Source organism: Engraulis encrasicolus, chromosome 4 (assembly GCF_034702125.1).
Source record: "Engraulis encrasicolus isolate BLACKSEA-1 chromosome 4, IST_EnEncr_1.0, whole genome shotgun sequence".
NCBI lineage: Eukaryota > Metazoa > Chordata > Actinopteri > Clupeiformes > Engraulidae > Engraulis > Engraulis encrasicolus.
The window spans coordinates 44,458,429-44,464,428 of NC_085860.1; positions in this window are offsets into that span (position 1 = coordinate 44,458,429).

The window sequence follows — 6,000 nt, forward strand, 5'->3', positions numbered from 1 at the left end:
CTATAAAGCTGATACAGAGTCTGGTCCATGGATTCAGTAGATTGAGCAGAGTAAACTAAATTTAGAATGTTATGAAGAAGATATGGAATTGAAACACACAAAAGGCACTTTAAATAGTGTGCTTTGGTTAAAGAAAACATGGATATCCTTTCTTAAACAAGACCACCACCTACAACATATAAAAGCCTTTGTACCTGGTTCTGAAAATCGTTTTAGAGAGGGGTATACATGTATTCATCAGATGCTGAACCAGTTATTTGAGGTCCAGAGAAGATGCAGTTGCTACTACTGCTGTCTTGGTAAGACCTAGTCCCAATGTCAGGCCTTTCTTTTCCATTAGTTTAGTTGGATCCAGTGAGCTTGTTTTAGTGCCAAACACTAAACAATTCAAGGGGTGAACACCAAGTGACAAACTCTGTTTGATCACAGACAAATATCAAAAACAAAGCCATTTGTTTGGCTCTGGCGAAACATTTCCTGACATTCCAGTGGGAGGGTAAAATCATTCTAACCAAATTCTGTTGACCACATTCTTTCCCAGATTTCATTTTCTCACATTTAACATATCTGACAGAGCCAAGACTTGATGTCAGAGTTGCTAAAAGAATTTACATCCCAAGAATCCCAATGACGAAATTGTGCAACAAAGTTGATATAATTTCTTACAAATTGTTCATACAAAAAACAAAGGCCTGGCTTAGACTATGTAGTACGAGTGCTCACGAGAACCTTGTTTTCAATCATAGTTGAGTGTTTATGAGTTTTTATTGTTCTGACACACAAAGAGTTTGCTTGAGGCAGACACACAAGAGGGTCTTTCTGGCACGGACAACCTTAAAGGAATGATTAACACACCCTGACAGCAGGAAATGTGTGCATCTCTTCAGAACAGCCCCGAGAGTTCTGACCCCTTCGGCCACCGCGCGGCTCCCCGCTAATTCAGTTTAGTGCTATTGGTCACAGGCTGCTTCTATTTTTGCGAAACACAAACGCGCTTTTTATGGACAAATGTGTTCATTACTCCGGATGGTCTGCTGACGTCTGAGGAGAGTCTATTATCTATTTTTAGCCCGGCGAGAGCCTCAGAGGGAGCAACATAGAGCAACAAGACGCCTCAGATGTTTCATGTCCTAAACAACATGACCCTTTTTTTTCATCTGATGTGACCAGACCACATGGTCGGGAGGAGGGTTGCCAAGGCTACTCTTCAGCACTTCAAATATTTCAACATCTTCTGTTTTAATTTCTGTTGACCTCAACTTTTGTTTCTGTGTTTCCCTCAGAGCGGAGGTGGTGACAGACACAGAAGAGAGCAAAATAAGTGGTGGTGGTGGTGGAACTCAGAGACACAGCCAGCGCGGGCATGGCATGGCAAATTAAATTCCTGAGTGGAAAAACACAGTGCCGTGGTTTGGAAACTCAAGAATGTGTAACCTATTGCCAACCACTAGATAATTACCAGAAAACCGGCTGAACTGTGAACACAGCAACTAGCGATGAAAATAGAAAGCATGATGATAACAACAAATCAACAAGCAAGGATATCTTTTTAATACACAATGACACATTTTAGTAGTCACAATCAATCACAGAAACAAATGGTTGCATTTATGGAGTGAAAGAATACTGTAGTAATTGTATCATTTGAAACACTCCTAGAAAGTTTTATGTGAATGTTTAGAGTATCTTGAAAATAAACCACTGGGATTGTGCTACGAGGCATAAAGCTGTATGAGGGTGTTGGTTGAAAACAGTAGAAAGCCTGGAGAAAAAGGTTTGTGTGTGTGTGTGTGTGTGTGTGTGTGTGTGTGTGTGTGTGTGTGTGTGTGTGTGTGTGTGTGTGTGTGTGTGTGTGTGTGTGTGTGTGTGTGCATACATTAACACTGACAGATCCAACAGTCTGACTGGAACACACCCAGCTGTTCACACAAGGATATTTACACAGGCACGATTACACACACACACACACACACACACATACACACACACACACACACACACACACACACACACACACACACACACACACACACAAGCAGGTGCTTGCAAACTATTCCTGCAGTCTTTGCATGTGATGGAGCAGCTTGCTACTCTTAATGGACAGGAGGACACACATGGAGTCCCATTACATTACGTATGTTGGTTTAGATGTGGTGTATTTCCTGATAACTAGGCTACTGTTCAACCTGTTCAACCGGAGTTGTAATCTTAGCGACTCCGATGTTATCTCTTCAAGGAAGTATCACTGGTATCACATAGCATTAATGCCTTCATTTTACCCAACTCTCCTGAAATTGGCAAAAAAAAAAAGATATGTGTGTGTGTGTGCATGTGAAGGTGCGTATGCCATGGCTCATTTTGTACGATCCTTCACAATATAGTTGTGTGTTGTTAAAACATTTGGACACTTTTATAAGTGACTTTGTAAATGTCATTAAGAGTGTAGCCTACGGAATGTTCAGGCAATGAAAGTTCTATAGAATTCTGGGCGCCATTCAATACAATTTGGAATTTTAGAATCTTGCATTGTTATAGAGCGCATTCTATTTATAGAATGTTCAAAAACCCACACTCACACACTAACACAGGTTAATTGAGCAGATCTACAAACCCCAACCCCACAGAAGTTGGGACGCAAGCTTAATTGTGAATAATAACAAAATACTGCCATTTTCAAAAAGTCTGGTTCTGACATTAGTTGGAGAACGGTACAAAGAAAACATATCAGCCATCAAAACTGACCAAATGTATTGTTTTGGGGGATATTCATGATTATGTAAATCCAACACGTCTCAAAAGAGTTGGGACGGGGACAATAAAAGGCAGCAAATGTCGAGGAAGACTAAAAACAAAACAAAGAACAACACTTAACAGTTAATAGCATTAACCGATGAAATGATTTTATATAAAAACAATGTTGATTCCTATCTTGGACATGATTTCACCAGCTTAAATGGTAGGTGTATTCCTTGTCATGTGTTTCAATGTTTTCTTTTCTGTAGTGCTTACAGTGTGACAGGTCTTGACCAAAAGCCAGCCATTTTATGTCCTGCTGGTCCTTATGTTGGAGTTAAACTGTTAAAACATAGTAGAGAATGCAATTTGTCCTTACTATGTGGCAGTAATCGAAGATCTCCCTTCAAAATATAATGCACGAGTAGCTTTTCATGCTGTTTAAAACCCATTTATTTCATTCAGTACTGTATTCAACTCTACAGGTGAGTTAGAACAGCTTAACCAATGTAGGCCTACTACTGCACCCCCATGCCACCATGAGGCTGACTTTTGAAGTTAGCACTAACACAACTTGCATGGTCAATTTTCACTGTAGTACGGGATGTGCAAGATTCATTTAGGCCTATTTTCAAAAAGAATTGACTTCTGCAACTTCTGCTGACTTCTGTAAGCAAAGGACAGTTTCCCATGTCGTCTGGGTTTATTTCAAGTGAGCTCGGGTGGATAGGGGAATGTTAAACCCCTCTATCATTTGCACACATGAAGCGTCCATAATATGGTCAAGTTTTCACTAGCTGTAATTCTCGGAGTGCTAGAGTGAAACTACAGCCAATATATATTTCATGATGTCATGAACCTACGCAATGATTTTAATGACAAAAATATCTTATATACACTCAATCACGGTAAATCAATTGTTTTCAAAACTTTATGTAGGCCTAATAACTATGGTAGCCTAATTGTTCCCTCTGCATCTTAAATTCTGAGTGACTCAGCCTCTCGTGATTGTCTTATACCTGGACACTCAAATCAGTACAATTCATTTTGAAATGTTCTTCCTTGTTGTTTTTTCTTATTTGGATGTTTATAACATTTCACGGATCCCCGTCCCAACTTATTTGAGACGTGTTGCAGTTATCAAATTAGAAATGAGTACATATGTCCCCTAAAACAATATTTTTTCTCGGTTTTAACACTTGATATGTTGTCTTTTCACAATTCCCCATCTTAGGAATGTATTGAATGTTTTGAAAATGATAGCATTTTGATTTGATTCTCAGTTTACCAAATGTCCCAACTTCACCGGAGTTGGGGTTTGGAATAGTCTTTGAAGCCTGACTCACAGGCCTGCAGCAGGGCTGTCTGTGGATAGAACAGCGCACTCTTGTGGCAAAAGATATACTCTGCAGGCACACACTTCACGCTTTACGCCAGGCTTCAGATAAGCTTTCCAACTCAACTGTGCATTGACTGATTTTCACAGCTTATGAAGAACACAATTACAGTCACATAGCTAGCCAATCCCCAGAGTGAACTGCTCTTACATTTAAGTTGTGTTATTTATTTTATTTTACATTGTGTAATGGATCAATCCAATGTGATGAATTGTGTCAAAAATTAATTGTAAACATCCTGCATGTGAAGTAGTTATATATCAGATGTCTCCTTTAACCTCATAGGAATACAGATTGTTGAGTGTTGAGTATGAGTGTTGTATTCAGAAATGCCATAGAAAAAACACTATATTGTCCTTTTGTCTAATGAAACGTTTGTGTGCACAGACAGGCACATTATAACCCTTACCAGGTTCAAGGTGTGTGTGTGTGTGTGTGTGTGTGTGTGTGTGTGTGTGTGTGTGTGTGTGTGTGTGTGTGTGTGTGTGTGTGTGTGTGTGTGTGTGTGTGTGTGTGTGTGTGTGTGTGAGTGAGTGAGTGAAAGTGTTCAGGCTGCTAAGCTAATGCAAGTCCCTGACAGGGTTGCCAGATGAGGCTGATGATTTACAGCCCAAAAAAAGCTCAAAACCCGCCTGGAAGCATTAAAGGGACACTGTGCAGGAAATGGTCAAAAAAGGTACTGCAACTATGCTGCTCATTGAAACTGGGTTGGCTATCACCAAATTTGATATTTACATGAAAGTTTACTGAGTAATAAACAAATATTTTCTAGTATGGTCCAAGTAGAGTCATTTTTGCAGCTAAAAATGGCTATTTTTGGAAATTCAAAATGGCGGACCGTGGAGAAGATCCCCCTTTTCATGTATGAAAAGTGCAATTTTTCCAGTCATAATGAATACTTAGAATTTGATGGTGGTGGTAAGTATTCATGAAAAAGGTAACATTAGTGAATGGGTAGCATGAATTCTGGAAATAAACAACTAAAAATCTCACAGTGTCCCTTTAAATCCTGCTCAATTCTATTAATTTAAAAAAAATGGGTGTTTTTTCCCTGTGGCCTTTTTACCCACAGAAGGCCATCCTAAGCAGCCCAATTGGGCAGGAAACTGCCCAATCTGGCAACACTGGTCCCTGTGTGATAGCTAGCCCCTGTCTGTGTAGAGAGCTGAGTGTCCTGAACTCCAGGGGCATGGTGTGTGTGTGTGTGTGTGTGTGTGTGTGTGTGTGTGTGTGTGTGTGTGTGTGTGTGTGTGTGTGTGTGTGTGTGTGTGTGTGCGTGTGCGTGTGTGTGTGTTTAAGTCTTCAGGCTGGTGGGCTAGTGCAGGTCCCTGTGTGTAGCTTTAGCGCCCCCTGTCTGTGTACAGAGCTGAGTGTCCTGAACTCCAGGGGCATGGTGTGTGGGCTGGCCTGGGAGGTGAACTGGTAGGTGAGGGCGTCATAGTAGTGGTACTTCACCTGCCGGCCGCGCTGGTCGTGGTGGAACGGCCAGAAGCCGTACAGGTGGATCTCCTCACAGAAGCGCGTCGCCATGGTGTACATCAGCAGACCCGTGGTGGGACGCTTGATCTGCACGCCATTGGTCAGCCAGTACCTGTGAAGAAAGGTGATTGGTGTTCAGGATTTCAATACATCCATTGCAGTGGTGGGCCACCGGTGGTCCTTGAACATCCATGTGAGACTTGAAATAATTTTCTAAAAATCAAAATAATATTTGTGTAAAACCATATTGTATCATGAGCTGATGTTTCCACTAAAGCAGTGCTCTTTTTCACAGGTCCAGTGTACTACTGTGACCACCGTCACCACACGGGCAAACCGAACTAAGATCCAAACCAGACAAAGGCTGCTTAGAAGTCTCAGGATCACAATA